Source organism: Heterocephalus glaber, unplaced genomic scaffold, assembly GCF_053883595.1.
Source record: "Heterocephalus glaber isolate CG9 unplaced genomic scaffold, H.glaber_assembly_v1.0 deba00001608, whole genome shotgun sequence".
Taxonomy (NCBI): Eukaryota; Metazoa; Chordata; class Mammalia; order Rodentia; family Bathyergidae; genus Heterocephalus; species Heterocephalus glaber.
In genome coordinates, this window is record NW_028258379.1 from 10575390 (window position 1) to 10593317 (window position 17928).

Below are 17928 nucleotides of genomic sequence, written 5' to 3' on the forward strand. Positions count from 1 at the left end.
GGGACACCTGCTGACCAATTAAAGCCACAATGGAAGGGCCCCTTCACAGTGATCCTTGCCACACCCACTGCAGCAAAGGTGGCAGAGATAGATAATTGAATTCATCTTTCTAGAATAAAGCCAGTCTTACTTGAACTGTCTGGAGAACAAGATAACCCAAAAGGAGAAAGCTACTCTTGTGAGCCTCTGGAAGACTTGAGATTTCTCTTCAAGAAGCAAGACTCCAGTGTGGCTACAGGAAGTGTAGAAATCTGACCTGTTCTTCATATTTGGACTAACAGTGAAGTTTCTTCCTCCTGTCAAACAGGCAATGCAATGGTCACTAACTTTTTTCTCATTGTTTTCTGACAGGTTTTTCTTTTTCTTCAACCCAGCCAGTGAGCCCCAGTACCCCAAGGTACTTGGAGAGCACATAATCCTCAGTAGGGAGGGCCTATAGCCCCTTCCAGTTTGAAGAAGCTATAGAAGACAGAGACCTCCACTCCCTCAGCATAAAGAATTATGGGGGTTTGTGTCTCTCAGGGGAAAATGAGACAGGAGATTAGGGTGTGGCAAAGCTGTCTGGGGAAGTAGGAGTGACCTGTTAATTATAAGATCCAGGAACACATGCACAGAACAGTTCCCAAAGCCCGGCATGTGGACTTCTCATGAGAACTTGAGCAGGTTTTCAATAGAACAGCTTAGACCTGACACTGCCTGAGGTGTGGGGTCCCAGCACCACCTCTCAGGACCCATATACAGAACTTCTGGAGGGTTTCCTTGAGAGTTAGACAACATAAAGGCAACATCAATGCCATGAAGAGCTTGCTATCGTGGCTTTCCTCACTATTCCCCACACTGTGTCCTCTAGGGTGCCCTTTTATCTTGCTTTTTTCTCTTTTACTTGGGCCAAGCTTGCTCTGCAGATCCAGTCTCTCCTCCGTTCTTCACTTTTTCTTTTTCAGATAAACTTTGTCCCTGCTAAAAAACCCCCAAAACCAAAACAAAACTGTACAACCATACTTTTGTCCTCAGGGACCTTATGGTCCACATGACATCATGGGTGGACAGATGGTACACATGTAGGACAGAAGGATGTGAGGGTGGAGTTCATACAGGGCTGCCATATACAGTTGTGCAGGCTATGCACTGCACAGTACAAGGGAGATCATTTACATAGACATCCTGTGCAACCATACATGGGGCCCTGAGGTCAAAGAAAGACAATTTTTACATATCTTTCTGATGCCTAAGGAGGTGAGGAGTTAAAGATCAGAGCCTTTTGAGGTGTCTACTGTTCATATTGTTCATATACAAAGACATTTAGTATTCAGCAGGAGTTCCTCGCCACCTCATCTCAGCAACCCTAGGTCCTCCCACCTCCCCTGGAGACATTCCCTTTGAGCAAATACACCTTCTTGCTGCAGCAACTCTCTCTCTTCTTCCTCTCCATCCAACTCTGTTCTCAGCCATGTGCTTTTGCAGAGAATGGAAAAATCTCTTCCATCCTTTCCTTTTTTTTTTTTTTGGTACTGGGGATCAAACTCAGGTCCTTCTGCTTGCGAGGGAGGTGGTGGAACCACTGAGCTAAATCCCCAGCCCTTCCATCCTTTTCTTGATATCCCCTCTCTACCTACTCTAATTGCATAAAATTTAGAGGGCAGTGGAATCTTTTGTGTTACATTAATATGTACTATGTGAGAGACACTGTGATTTAAATAACATTTCTTAGTCCTTAAAACAACCATGAGGTAGGTACTGTTACTATCCTTATTTTACAGATTAGGAAGAAAAGGCTCAGAGAGGTTTACTGATCTGCCCCATTCGCACAGCTAATAGAAGTGGAATTTAATTCACACTCAGTGTGGCTCCTTCCACCCTGATTGCTATGTTCTCCACCTAGTGGTGTTCTCTGCTTTACCTCATCCTGTTCCCTAGTTGCCTTGCTTCTTGAGACCAGGGAGGTTGACTGCAAAGCCCTTGTGCATACAGATTTGTTCCAAACCAGCCTGGCCTGGTTTTTTCAGCCAACACAACTCTCAGGTAATTTTGTGGGCCAGTGGTGTCTGAGTGAATTTACTGAGGGGTGCTTGAGCTTCAGCCCTGGTAGAACTGAACTCTCTTCCCACCTTCTGTGGCCACTGCCCTTGATCCTAAACTTCTATTTGTAGAAAATTATCCTACACAAGTATTTGTTCATGTGCAAAAAAAAAAAAAAAAAAGGATATGTACAGAGATGTGTACTGTAGCATTACTTTGTAATAGTGAAATACTGGACACAATCTAAATGTCAATTAATAAGTTATTGGTGATGGCACATTAAAGAAATGGTAGCCATTCTAAAATATGTGGTAGTGACTTATGGCATGAAAGTGGCTGTAGAACTTGGTGTTTCCTTTCTTTTCATGGAAGTTATTCAAAAGCAACATGAAAAATGGGCTGGAAATTTCACATACAGTGTTTTTAGGAAAAACTAGGGGACAAATATTATTTTAGGCTCCTGACTATATGCAAAGGCTGCTGAAGTGTCTGCTGCAAGAAAGCAACACCAAGGAAGACAGGAAGGGGCTGGGTGGAGAGTGACAGGGAGGCCTGGAGGGGACATATGTGGGAAGGCTCCAGGAATATGTACATACTCTGGAGGTGACAGATACACTCTCAAGTGAGAAAGTTACAGAGCCGGATGAGCCAGGCTGACCCCAGAAGCCAGTTAGGGTCACACAGCCAGGAAAGGTGGATGTTTTGGTGACCCATTGCTGCATTATGGGGCACTGCCAAATTTGGTGACCTAAAAGCTCAGTTTATTGTTATCTTTCTCAAGCCTGGGACATGACAGGCTTTAGTTTGTACTCTTTTCTAGGGATTCCTCATCTGATTGCTGTCAGATGGTGGTAAGGATGAGTTATCTGAAGCTGCTTCCCTCACTTGTCAGGAGCCTGGAGTGTTGGCTATCTCTCTCTCCATATGGCCAGCGTGGGTTTCCTCCCAGCACAGTGGTCTCAGAGTAGTCAGACTTCTTATGTGGTAGTGAATATTCCCAGAGTAATTGCTCCAAGTGGCCTGGGCTGAAGCTGCAAGGTATCTTAGGACCTACTGTGGAAGCCCCTCTATGTCACTTCATATTCTCTTTGTCAAGCAAGTTAGCTAAGAGCATTCCAGATCAGAGGGAAAGGCGAAATAGATTCTACCACTGAATGGAAAGAATAGCAAAGAATTTGTGCCATCATTAACTGTCCACGTGAGGCTCCACAGAGTTACATGGATGAGCCATGATTATGTGAAACAGCCTGTGCCTGATGATGTTCAGTTCCCTGACAGAATTACATTCAAGTAACTTGTCTGACTGTGATGAGTGGTACCCAACATCAAATTAAATCCACTCAAAAGTGAAAGAGGAACAGGTTAGCAAAAGCTTCCAACAACTGAAGAGTACTCACAAGAAAAACATTGCCACAGAGTGGATGAACTACCCAGCATTATGCAATTGAACTTTAAAAAGTGAATGTAGTAATTTGTTTCTACGAAGGAAGACCACATCACTGAAATAAAGGAACAGGAAAAAAAATGTTGGAAGCCACCATTTTGTAATACCTAACGTAGTAGTTGATTAAGGTAAGGATTGTCAATAGATGTTAAAACACCTGGGTAAAAGTTAATTGATGACTAGGGCATTCCACTGGTGGTAAAGTATCACTACATAGGTTAATTAGTAATTATAGAGGGAAGATATGTATTTGACATGGGAGCAACGGGTGTTTACTCACCTTAGCTGGGTGATCAAACTTGGATCATTGATAAAAAAACATTCTGACAGTATGTGTCCCTTGATGGAATGTAATACAAAAGAAATACACAGTCTTAGTGGAGGCAAATTGCTTAATCCCCATTTAATCAAGTCTTTAGATCTAGCTCGGAGTTTATCAGAAACATAAATGCCAGAAAAACAAAACATGAAATCTAAAGAAACAACCAGGCAAATCAGGACATTTTACAAAATAACTGTTATTTACTCTTGAAAAAATTTAAATGTAGTATTCCATATTAAAAGAGAATAAACAGACATAACCAATACAATGTATAAATGGATACAAGATGGAAAAAATATCTGAAAAACAATTTTGGGGGTGATTTAGTACATTTAAATATGGATTATACAGTAGATGATACTATGAAATTATTATTAAATTATTGTTACATTAGTATTGTTCCCCAAATATTTTGTTCCTCTCAAAATTTATATTTTGAAACCTAATTGCTAGGTGATAGAAGATGGGATCTTAGGTCCTGAAGGTAGAGCCTAGATGTGTGGGATTCCCTATTCGGAAAGGCCACGTAGATCTGCCTTGTCCCTTCCACCACGGGAGGACACAGGAAGAAGCTGCCATTTGTGTATCAGGTACTAAATCTGCCAGCGCCTGGCTCTTGAATTTCCTGTTCTACAAAGCTGTAAGAAATAAATTTCTTTTTTTTCAAGTGTTTATTTATTTAATTTTTAATTAGTGCACCCTAGTTATAAAGATTAATAGGTTTGCATTTTGGCAGATTTGTGGCATCTAAGTTAAGGGCATTCACTAGTTTTAGCTAAGATACTTGCGGAACACTGACAAGTGATCACTTACATACATAATGTGAAGTAAAATTTTTTTTTTTGGTGCTGGGGATCGAACTCGGGACCTTGCCCTTGTCAGGCAGGCGGCAGAACCGCTGAGCTAAATCCTCATCCCTGAAGTAAATTTTTTGAAAAATGAAATTTAACAGAGCAGTCCTGAAAGGTACAACAGAGGAATGGCAGGTTCTCAGTTTAAGGTGTCAGACAATTTGTTTCAGCCATGTTGAGCCCATGTCTAAAATCTACAATTCAGTTACTTTTCCCTGTGCTGAGAACTTTCTGTCAGTAACTAGGTTATGAAGTGATGGAGAGTAAACTGAAAGAAAAATTTTTAAATCACAACTGCTGTATCAACTGCCTAGGACCTCAAAAGCTTATAAAAGTCTGGGAAATGTTCATGCATAAGGATAATGCCTCAGGTGTCTAAAATTGCCCCATACAAGGGCCAGGGATTTAGCTCAGTGGTTCCACTGCCTGCCTTGCAAGCGCAAGGACCCGAGTTCGATCCCTGGTACAAAAAAAAAATTGCCCCATACAATGGTACATTATCAATCCTTAGTGAAGTCTTTAAAGAAAGCAGGTTGGAAAAATGCATTACAGTAGGCAAATACAGCATCTGCCTTTAGAGCTATCGACTCAGGAATTCTCTGAATTATGAGCTCTTTCTCAGAAGTAATTTTCTTTTTAAAATTCAGGTGATGACATTGCTTACTCCAGATCTGGCATTATTTCATCATCATGGTCTTATGAACCATCATCTGCTCCATTCACTTCTGGTAAATCCACACCCTCATCACCACCCATGTTGTCCATCATCTTAGAGAAATGATCGCAATTAGCCACGTCTTCTTTGGAATCATTCTCCAAGTCATTCCAATTACTGAAATCTACACTAAGGTCGAGGAGAAGAGGAAAGTATAGGAAAAGGGATTGTGAGGATTGGAGAATGGTGGTTTTTTTTCTTTGATTCCACATATGACAGAAAACATGATATTTGTCTTTCTGAGTCTGGCTTAACTTGCTTAACACGATCATCTCTAGTTCCATTCATTTTCCTGAAAATGAGGTGATTTCATTCTTATTTATGGCTGCATAATATTCCATTGGGTATACATGCAAATTTAAAAAAATCCCTTTATCTGTTGGTGGGCACCTAGATGATTCTTTACCTTAGCTATTGTGAATTGAGCACAATAAACATGGATATGTATATATCAAATCTTTTGGGAATATACCAAGGATTGGTAAATTTGTTTTTTTTTTGTTTTGTTTTGTTTGGTACTGGGGATCAAACTTGGGTCCTTCTGCTTGCGAGGCGGGCAGCGGAGCCACTGAGCTAAATCCCCGGCCCCCAAGGATTGGTAAATTTGGGTCAAATGGTAGCTCTAGTTCTAGTTTTTTGAGGAACCTTCATATTGATTTCCATAGTGGCTGCACTAACTTACATTCCCACCAACAGTATAGAAGAATCTCTTTTCTTTCACATTGTTACCAACATTTATTGTTTTTTGCATTTTTGATAAGAGCCATTCTGAATAGGGTGCAATGGAATCTCAATGTTTTGATTTGCATTTCCTGGATGGCTAAAGATGTTGAACATTTTTTTCATGTACTTATTGACCCTTTGTATTTTTTCTCTTGAGAGCTATCTATTCAGTTCATTTGCGTATTTATTGATTGGGTTTTTTGGAAGGGTTGATTTTTTTTTTTTTTGGTACTGGGGATCGAACTCGGGTCCTTGTGCTTGCGCAGCAGGCGGTGAAACTACTGAGCCAAATCCCTGGCCCATTGGAAGGGTTGATTTTAAGGTTTTGATTTCCTTATATATTCTGGATATTAACCCTTTGTCACAAGAGAAGCTGGCAAAGATTTCTCTCCCATTCTGTAAGCTGTTTCTTGTTTACTTTCCCGTGTGGGTGCTTTTTAATTGGATCTGATCCCATTTGCCAATTTTTTTTTCCATTTTTCAATTCTTGCTATTATCTCACATGCTACTCAAAATCCTACTCAGAAATATTTTTCCTGCACCTATAACTTTAATTTTCTCTATATTTTCTTCTAGTAATTTCAGAGTTTCACATCTTATAATTAAGTTTTTGATTCATTTTTAAGTGATTTTTGTACAGGATGAAAGATAAGTATTTAATTTTGGTCTTCTACACATAAATATCCAGTTCTTCCAGCACTATGTGTTAAAGAGGCTGTCTTTTTTGCAACGTTTATGGCATCCTTGTCAAGAATCAGGTGACTCTAATTGCATAGGCTTGTTTCTGTGTCCTCTATTTTTTCCTATTAACTGTCTTTTATTTTACTTTGCTCTTTTTCTCTAAGTTTGTCACATAAGAGAAACCATATGATATTTAAACTTATGTTCCTGATTTATTTCACTTAACATTATGGTCATCCATTTTCCTACAAATGACTCAAATTTATCCTTCTATGTAGCAAAGTAGTGCTCCATTGTGTGTAAATACTACATTTTCTTTATTCATCTTTTGATGGACATACAGACTGCTTCCAAGACTTAGCTATTGTGAATTGTGTTGCTCTAAAAATGAGGATGCATGTATCATTGTAATATGATAACTTAACCCTTGGGAAGATAACTAGAAGGGGAATAGCTGGGTTGAATGGAATTTCTTGTTTTAGTATTTTGAGGAATCTCCATAGTGACTTCCATAGTGATTGTACTAGTTGACATTTCCATCAACAATGAAGAAGGGTTTCCTTTTCCGCACAGCCTCACCAGCACTTGTTATTATTTGATTTCTTGATGATAGTCATTCTTTCTGGAGTAAGATCGAATCTCAGTGTTGTTTTAATTTGCATTTCTATGATGGCTAGAAATGTTAAACATTTTTTAATGTATTTATTGGCCATTTGTATTTCTTCTTTTGAGAAGTGTTTATTCTTTCAGTTGACCATTTCTTGATTGGGTCTTTTATTTGGGAGGTGGTCTAATTTTTTTAGTTCTTTATACAGTCTAGATATTGGTTTTCTGTCTGAGGAATAGCTGGAAAATTTTTTTCCCCGTCTGCAGGCTGTCTCTTCACTCTGTTGGTTGCTTCACTTGCTGTGTAGAGTCTTTTTAATTTGATATGATCCCATTTGTTGATTGTTGGTGTTATCTCTTGTGCAACTGGGGTTCTGTTCAGAAAGTCTTTGCCTATGCCTATATATGTATTCAAGAGTTTGACCTATTTTATCTTCTAGCAGATTGTTTGTTTTAATATGTAGATCTTTGATCCATTTTGATTTTAGTTTAGTACATGATGAGAGATATGGGGCTTGAGTTGGTCTTCTGGATATGGATAAATAGTTTTCCCAACACCATTGGTTAAAGAGGCTAGCTTCCCTCCAGCATAAGGTTCTTTCAGGTAACTGAATGTGCTTGAAGTGTTTCTGCATCTTCTAGTCTGTTCCAGTGATCCACATGTCTGCTTTTGCTTGTTTGTTTTGTTTTGTTTTTGCTAATACCATGCTCTTTTTTTTTTTTGGTGCCAGGGATAGAACTCAGAACCTTGCACTGGCAAGGCAGGCGGTGGAACCACTGAGCTAAATCCCTGGCCCACCACGCTCTTTTTGTCACTGTGGTCTTACAGCATAACTTGAAGTCCATGATAGTGATGCCTCCTGCCTTGCCCAGGATTGCTTTGGCTTTTCTAGGTGTCTTCTGGTTTAATATGAATTTTAGAATTGTTTTTTCTAGTTCTGTGAGGAATGTTTGGGATTGTATTAAATCTGAATATCAGTTTTGGAAGTATGATCATTTTGACTCTATTGGTTATGCCTATCCAGGAAAAGGGATATCTTTTCATTTTCTAATGTTCTCTCAATCTCCTTTTTCAGAGTACTGTAGTTTTCATTGTAGAGGTCTTTCACATTCTTGATTAGGTTAATTCCTAGGTATTTAATTTTTCTTGATACTATTCTGAAAGGCATTGTTTTCCTAATTTCTTTCTTGTTAATTATTAGCGTACAGGAATGCTATTGATTTTTGTGTGTCAACTTTGTATCCTGCTGTGCTACTGGATTTAGTTATTAATTCTAAGAGTTTTTAGGTGGAATTTTTTGGGCCTTTTACATAGAAGATCATATCATCTGAAAATAATGATAATTTGACTTCTTCTTGTCTTATAGTAATCTCTTTTATTTTTCTCTTGCCTGATTGCTCTGGCTAATGTTTCAAGTAGTGGTGATAGCAGACATCCTTGTCTAATTCCTGATTTTAGAAGGAAGGTTTCAGCTTCTCTCCATTTAATATGATGTTGGCCACTGCTTTGTTATAAGTGGCTTTTATCAGATTGAGATAAGGTCCTTCTATACCTATTTTCTTCAGGTTTTTAAAAAAATCATAAATGGATGTTGGATATTGTCAAAGGGTTTTTGTGCATCTATTTGGATGAACATGTGATTTTATCCTTGCTTCTGTTTATGTGATGTATTACATTTATTGATCTGTGCATGTCGAACCATCCTTATATCTCTTAGATGAAGGCTACTTGGTCATAGTGTATGATTTTTTTGAATGATTTGTTGTATCCTGCTTGCCACTATCTTGTTGAGGATTTTTATGTCAATGTTAATTAAGGAGATTGGCCTGTAGTTCTCTTTTTCGGTCGGGGTCTTGTCTGATTTTGGAATCAGGGTAATGGTAGTTCCCAGAATGACTTTGGGAGTATTTTTTCCCTTTTGATTTTATTAAGGAGTTTGTGGTGGATTAACTAACAGTCAACCTGGAATGCCCAGCTGAACTGAATCAGTGTGGTTCTGGGTGTAGACGACCCACCTGAGGATTGTTGCCAATGGCATAGAAAGAGAACTGGAGGGGAAGATTTGGAGCTGTTGATTTTCTAGGAGAAGCTTGCTGTGGTTGATTTTCCTGATGTTAACTCAGCTGTTCTCATTGGAGGAGGAGCTCAGGGCCTTGCTGTAGCTGGGAATGGCTGCTGTTCTTGCCAGGGGAGCTCTGATCTTCAGCATGAACATCACTTCTTGGCTCCAGTATAGATCCTTCAGCCTGATGGTACAAATCCTTCACCACACTGGCACAGTTTTTCTTGTTTCCACCACTGGCCTTTGGGCCTTCTGGGTGCAGATCCTTGATACAGACAAGCATAAGACACTGCTATGAGTTCTATGCCACTAAGCTGGAGGCATGGAAGACATTGCCTTGGGGTTTAGGCCTGCAGCTGGACTCATATGAACACTGCTGTGGGATCCAGGCCCTTGGCTGAATTTTTTGAGTCTCTAGTGTGCGGTTAGATCTCTTGCACTCCTCTGAATTTGACTTTTTGGGTGACTATTGTAAAATAATCCTATAAATTATGTGTCCTGTATTAAATTTATTTCCCTTGCAAACCCTGACCACAGCAGAGTTTGAGAATTATTGGCATTAAATAAATCTTCCCTAAACTTCTTGTAGAATTCAGGAATAAGTCCACTGGGACCTGGGCTTTTCTTAGTTTGTAGTTTCTTCAATCTCATTGCCCAATATCGGATTATTCAGGGTTTTTATGTCTTCTTGGTTCAGCTTTGGCAATTCTTATGTATCTAGGACTATATCCATTTCTTTTGAATTCTCCATTTTATTAGAGTACAGGTTCTCAAGTAGTTACTAATAATCTTCTGGATTTCAGCAGAGTTTGTTATGATTTTGCCCTCTTCCTTCCTTCCTTTTTAGTTTTCATATGTACTTCGGGCTGGTCTTGAACTCACTGGCCTTAAAATTGTGGTGATCTTCCCAAGTGCTGGAATTACAGTCATGCACCACCATGCTCAACTCCTTTTCCATTTCTAATTACATCAATTTGATTCTTTTTTTTTCTTCTTTTTTTGGGGGGGAATATTGGTTAAGGGTTTGTCTATTTTGTTCATTCAAAGAACCAGATTTTCATATATTGATTATTTGTATTTTTTTTATAGTGTCAATTTTATTAATTTCTGTTCTGATCTTTATAATTTCCTTCCTTATACTAACTTTGGATTTGGATTGTTCTTGTTTTTCTAGGACATTGGTTTGCATCATGCCATTCTTTATTTGGGCTCATTCTGTTTTTATGATGTGGGCATTCACAGCTATAAACTATCCTTTTTTTGTTTAATTTAGGATATTGTATAGCAATTCAAAACATTCAAAACAAATTAAATAGTTTAACTTATTTGATAGGTATATAAGGACATTTCAAAAGTACAATGAGGTGCAAAAGTATTATGGGGTGCATACTGTAGACAGGAATGGAATCTAACATTACACAGACATTTGCTAAAGAAAAGCTCCCTGTAGGACCATTACATATAAACACAAGTAAAGTGAGTGCAGACTAATTTTGTGGAAACTTTTTGAAACTGAAAGTCTAAAACACAATATGTTTTTCAGGTAGGCACCAAGTTATCCTAAACTTTTTTCATAATGGTTGTTTTAACATTTCTTTCATCAGATACTTTAGTTATGTCAACAATATATATGATTTTCCAGGAAAAAAAATCCCCCCAAACCAAAACACCATTCCAGATCCCATACACTTAAATATATCACTGTCATTGGAAGTGCTATCAGGATAGTCTTTGCAACTAGCCCAAAGCATATATTTAAGAAGTTTTATAAAGTTCATCATTTAATTCTTATGCCAAACTGTTTTCTGATGAAGACAGCACTGTGCTTTATGCAAGAATGGAAACCTCAAAATAATTGCCATAAAGCTTCTAAGAGTTATGGGAGAATAACTAGGATGGTCCACAGATATTAAAATGAAATCCACAATGTTGGGATTATAAATGTTTAGAGCAGCCCAGACTAGAAGACAAGCCCAAACCACCATTAGAAGAATGAAATATGATTTTGTCCATATATATCCTTAAAGTTTTGTCTCAAGCCTCAGTCTGAATAGTGAGGACTGATCTTTAGTTCAGTCCAGCCAGCAGAAATTGACTGTGCAATGTCCCATTGTATTTATTGTACAGACTATGTACATTCTAGAAGGTTCCTTTAGTGCTTCACTGTTGTATGTTTTGTCCCAGCAATTTGAGGGCTAGAAATTCCACAGAGTCATCAATGAGAACAGGCCATGCTCCTTCTTTGTCATAATTAGACATGTCATTTTCAATCATTGTACTGAAGTCTAAAAGAAGATTCAAAGTATCTTTTGGTATTGATCATTTATGATGTCCCAACAAAAATTTATTCCATAAGTTTAAGAATTTAAATCTTTCATTAAGCACTAAGTTCTAGTAGGCAGTGGCCATTTCTAGATCTAATTGTTCTTGTCCTGAATTCTTTGCAAAATAAAAAGTAATCTGGTAAAAAAATCCTTCAATTGCCCTGTTTCTTTCAATTCTTGTTCTGTCTTGGGTATTTGAGCCTTTAGCTTTTCTAGGCTGTCACATCCTAGTTCATGCTGTCCATGCTCTCCTGCTCGGAGAACTCGCACTGTGTTGCTGCTCTGAACTTTCATACAATGATCAAAACATTATAATGGTTGGATCAAGTGCCAGGTCATCACAGAATTGCTAAATACCATTGATTCCAATATTATTTTCATCTTGAGGATCTTTTTTTTTTTTTTTGGTACCGGGGTTCAAACTCAGGACCTTGTGCTTGCAAAGCAGGCAATGGAACCACTGAGCTAAATCCCTGGCCCTCTTGAGGATCTTTGTATCTATTGTACAGCTGTTCTAACTTCTTCCTGTCCAACAGTCATTTTACACTCTCATATATAAAGCTCAGGATTTTGGAAAAAATTATCTGTTGCAACATCTAACTTTCAGTCATTTGGAGAAAGACAGCTTACTGCAGTTTTTTCACTAGATTGTGTGAAGATTGTAAACTGTTGAACTTTATCCTTCTGCAATGATTTTAACTTGTTCATGTTGGTGTCCTTCAGGCATCTCTTCTCCTCCTGCAGCTCCACAGGGAACAGACAGCAATAGCAGTGGCAGCTCCTCTCATGGGCTTACCAGGCACCCGCTCCCAAGCAGTGCCTAAACTACACTTTTAAGACTGCTTTCTCTGTGTGCCATAGGTTCTAGTTATGTTGTACAGGCATTATCTATCATTTGATTCCAGAAATTCTCTGATTTCTTCCTTGATTTTTTTTGTGACCCACTGATTATTTAAAGGGGGGGTATTGTTTAATTTCCATGTGTTTGCATACTTTTTGTAGTTTCTCTCAAGAGAAATTGATTTCTAGTTTTATTGCACTATGATCATATGCACAGGATAATTTTGATTCTTTTGCATTCTTTTGCATTTACTTAAGCATGCTTTATGGAATAGCAAGTGGTCTATTTTAGAGAAAGTCTCATGTGCTGCTGAGAAGAATGTATATCCTGTTGTTGGGTGGACCCCTCTGTAGATATCTAGTAGATCCATTTTTCCCAAAGATTTGATTTGATTCTGATATTTCTGTATTGATTTTTTTTAATCTAGTTGATTTTTCTCTTGTGATAGTGGGGTAATGAGGTCCCCCATCATAATTGTGTTGATATTTATCTGATTTTTTATGTCCACTGGTGTTTGTATAATGAAATTGGATGTGCTAGTGTTTGGTGTTACATGTTTATAATTTTTTTTTTTTTTGGTACCAAGGATTGAACTCGGGACTTTGCGCTTGCGAGGCAGGCACCGGAACCACTGAGTTAATCCCCAGCCCACATGTTTATAATTGTTATCGCTTCCTGTTGAATTGTTCCCTTAACCAATATGTAATGACCTTCTTTGTCTCTTCTGATTAATTTTGGTTTGAAATCCACTTTGTCTGAAATTAGGATAGCTAGTCCTGCTTTTCCCCGCGTTTATTTTGCATGGAATATTGCTTTTCCATCCTTTCATTTTTAACCTATTTCTTTTTGGGTTAAATGTATTTTGTATACTGGATATTGTTGGGTTTTGTTTCTTGAGCCATTCTGCCAATCTGTGTTGTTTGATTGGAGAATTGAGACTATTCACATTGAAAGTTATTACTGAAAGTTATTGACTTATTTCTGACATTGGATTATTTTCCTGTTGCTGATTTCCTCCCCACACCCTTTCTACTTAACTGCTCACCCTGCCTGATGTAGTCATTCTATTAGATATTTTGGCATTGTTGATGTCATGCTTGAGGACATGACATGCCTGCCCCCCGCCCCCCCGCCAGGGTCATACCTGGTGGGAAACTGCTGCCTGTGGAAAAAGCCATTACCGACAAACTTGTCGCCAGTGGGAAAGGCCATTACGTCCCATCCCTCAGTTCCAAGAAACATCTGTACCGCCGTCTGCTCCAAGGAGCACAGACCACCCTATCTTTGCCCCCAGACACTTCGAGGCAATGAATCCTCTGACCAAGGTCTGGAAAACTGCCTAGCAATCACTTCTCTACTTAAATCTATGCTCTCCCCTCATTCTAGGCTGGTTCCCACTCGGAGTCAGCCTGCCTGTTTGCACTTGAGTGAATAAATCAACTTCATTTGTTCACCCAAGGCAGGGTGGTTTCTCTGCTTTCCATGTCTCTGCTACATTTGTTTTAATTACCTCTTTTTAGGATATCCTTGAGAATTTTTTGCAGTGCTGGTTTGGCGGTCGCGAATTTCTTGAAGTGTTTTTTGTCATGGAAATACCTTATTTGTTCATCAATCTTGAAGGAAAGTTTTGCAAGATATACAAATTTGGGTTGGAAGTTGTTATCTTTCAGGGCTTGAAACATTTCACCCTGGGGACTCCTGGCCTTTAAGGTTTGCATTGAGGAGTCTGCTGTAACTCTAATGGGTTTAATTTTATAAGTGATTTGTTGCTTTTTCTAACAGTTTTCAAGATTCTGTCCTTGGGTTGGACTTTTGGTATTTTGACTGTTCTTTTGATCATGGCTCTTTGGGGTCTTATATGCCTCACTTCTTTGTCTGTTACATTCTTTCCTCTTATTTGGAAAGTTTTCTGCCATTATTTCTGTGAATAGTTTTTTTTGTGTGTGTGTGTGCGCCCTTTGTGCTGTCTTCTGATTTTGAACTTATTCCAATTAATTTTAGCTTAGTCTTTGTATCATCTTGCAGCTGTTCAATCTGTTTTTTAATGTTCTCCTGCTGCTTTTAAAGTGTCTCTGAGTAATTGGTCTTTGAAAGCCTTCCTATCTTCTAATTCTCATATTTTGTCCTCACATTGGTCATTTCTGCTGCCCATACTTTCAGTATAATTTTTAGTCTCCTGGATTTCTATTTGGAACCTTTTCATGGACTCTCTTTGCTAAACTAGTCATTTATGTTTTATATCATTTTGTTCAATTCACCTAGCTTTTAACTAGTGTCTTCTGTAAGCTTTCTGTTTATCACCTCTATTATCTGATTAGTTACATTTCCTGCCAACCTGCTGAGCACCTCATTGATCTGCTTTTTAACTTCCTCTGTTATCCTTTTAAATAATTTGGATGTGTGACTTTTGCTTTTCTCTCTCTCCATACTCAATGGATCAGCTTTAGAGAATTTGGGATTTTGGGAAGGCATTTTGTTGCCTTGTTTTTTCATTTTTATATATTTTTTGTTTATTTTGTGCCTAGGTATATGATTGCTTATAGTGGAAAGACTTCATTGCTAGTGCAGAGATCTGTTAGTTTGGTTTTCACTGATGCACTCAGGGCATGGCTAACTACACTCTTTTGCTTCTGTCCCAAGCTCCAATAACCTCTGTTGATATGGTTGGGTGGATGCAATGAAATTGGCTCAGTATTCAGTTCTCTGGTAATGGACTACAGTTCTGTTAATGTCACAAAAGTAATCCAGGTATTGGCATACAGAGAAAACCTGTTAATGGCAACAACTAATCAGCAACAGTAATATGTTCCAAGATAAACTGGATATTGATGTACCCAAAAAGCCAATAATTTACCACCTTTAACCTTTGAAAAAAAATTTACAGTTATAGTACAGAACTATGACAAACCAAATATTGACATAGAGCAAATACCTACTAAATGCGGTAGCTATACCTCCACTAATATAGAAAAGAATTGAACACTAACAACATAGGGTTAAATAACTATTAAAGATAATAAAACTCAATGGTTATACTATTAGAGATGTAGGAGATTAGGACTGGGCAAATGCTAAAACAAAAATTTGAAAGATTAAAGAATGGGAGAAGAGAAGTAGAAAGAAAAGTGAGACACAGGATCCTATTATAGAGTAGAAATACATTTATAGAATTAAATAATAGTAGGGGGCTGTGCAAACACCATGGCTATGCTGAGAGATGAATTTTTCAAGGTCATTTTGTTTTTTGGTACTGGGGATCAAACTCGGGTCTTGCACCTGCAAGGCAGACAGCAGAACCACTGAGCTAAATCCCCAGCCCTGAGAGATGAATCTTTGCAGTTGATTTAATGACAAATCACTAACTTCAAACACCAAAAATGTCAGTTTACTATTCAAATTATACTGCTTGACAGTGATGACCCTGATGGCTGCAACTTATACCATATCTTTAAGATACACAAGGACAACAGACAAACAACTCTAGTTTTCAACCACAGCTGTGTGTATCAAAAAAGTTATAAAGTTATTGCTAAGTGTGCGACTTTTAGCTAAAGAAACTGGTAGCCTGGGTAGATTCAAGGCATCTGTAAGTAAAAATGTCTTGGGGAGCCCCAAGGAACTGATGAAGGAAGTTAAGTATGCCTTTATTAATGTACACTGTTCAGAACATGGCTTTCCTAGCTCTTAGCAATCTGGATGCAGCAGTGTACCAGGTGATCTACCAATGGAAGATTCCCTGTACTGCTTTATGTACTGTTTAATGTTAAACCAGACATTCAGCAAATTACAATGCATTTCAGTTTTTATTCTTTGTGGTGGAGTCACACTTGTACAGTGGAAACCAGCCCAAGCTACAAAAGTTGTGGTGGAACAGAATCCATTATTGGGTTTTCGTGGTATAGCTACTGCTGTATTATGCTCAGGATTTGCAGGAGTGTATTTTGAAAAAATCTTAAAAAGTTCAGACACTTCCTTTTGGGTGAGAAACATTCAAATGTATCTATCAGGAGTCATTGTGACATTAGTTGACACCTACATGTCAGATGGTGCTGAAATTAAAGAAAAAGGATTTTTCTATGATTAAACATGGTTTGTCTGGTTTGTCATATTTCTTACAAGTGTGGGAGGCCTGTATACTTCCATTGTGGTCAAGTACACAGACAATATCATGAAAGGTTTTTCTGCAGCAGTAGCCATTGTCCTTTCTACCATTGCTTCAGAGATACTTTTTGGATTACAGATAACACTCACCTTTGCTCTTGTATGTGTTTCCATATATCTCTATGGATTACCCAGACAAGACAATACATCTATCTAGCAAGGAGAAACAGCTTCAAAAGAGAATCACTGGTGTGTGATTTGAGCCTCAAAAGATTCCTACTATGACTAAACAGCTTGAATTAAACTAGAGCCTTAAGTCAATCCCAGAAGGTACCTTAAATAGAAACATCAAATTAACTGTATGGCCTAAGAACCAAGAAGAAACTTATATGAGTGAATTGCTAATACAGAGACAACTGTAGACCTGTTGAGGGACAAGTTGTGTTGTTTTAGAATGAAAGAATTTATTACTGTGTATATATAATGTATATAAGAAGTATGGCGATGATATGGTATTAAAAAACCATATGAAGCTATGAAGTCAAATAATAAGGTATGAAACACCATTTAAAGGTTAAAGTGCCAAAGCCATTTCTGTGCTAACTGTTCTGTTGTTCAGGTACCAGGGAAAGAGACTCCTCCTCATTCTCTTACTTCATTCACATACAATGTTTTGTCTCAGTAGCAGTAAAGACCTACTTCTTACAAAAAGACAGAAACAAGACAGGCTAGTTCAGAAACTAACTGAATGTGTAACTTCTCAGATGGAATCGAGTTTGTAACTCAGACAATGATTTCTGGGCGATGACTGAGTATTCCTTTAGGGTTCTTTTTGTGCCATTCATTGTCCCATTCATTTCTTTGCTGTTAGATTTACTTGTCTTCAAAAAAAATTTCTAAAATGTCACTTTTATACTTTTAAAATAAAGTATAGTTGTTGGGTTCTCTATATTTTGTGAAATTTCAGTGTTTTAAAAATATTTCTAGGGCCAGGGATTTAGCTCAGTGGTTTCGCTGCCTGCTGCGCAAGCACAAGGACCTGAGTTTGATCCTGGGTACCAAAAAAAAAAAAAAAATTCTATAATGTTAAAGGGGGAAATTTAGCAATAAACTATATAAAAAAGAATTAGATAATGGTAACAAAAAACCCACTGACATGGGGCCGGGGATTTAGCTAAGTGGTTTCAGCCCCTGCCTTGCAAGCACAAGGTCCTGAGTTCGATCCCCGGTACCAAAAA

The 17928-nt window shown here is 38.1% G+C and overlaps 1 pseudogene; it reads left to right on the forward strand.

Moving 5' to 3' along the window:
- The first annotated feature begins 15956 nt into the window (after nucleotides 1-15956).
- LOC101696313 (CMP-sialic acid transporter pseudogene) lies at nucleotides 15957-17566 on the forward strand (annotated as a pseudogene).
- The last annotated feature ends 362 nt before the right edge of the window (nucleotides 17567-17928 follow it).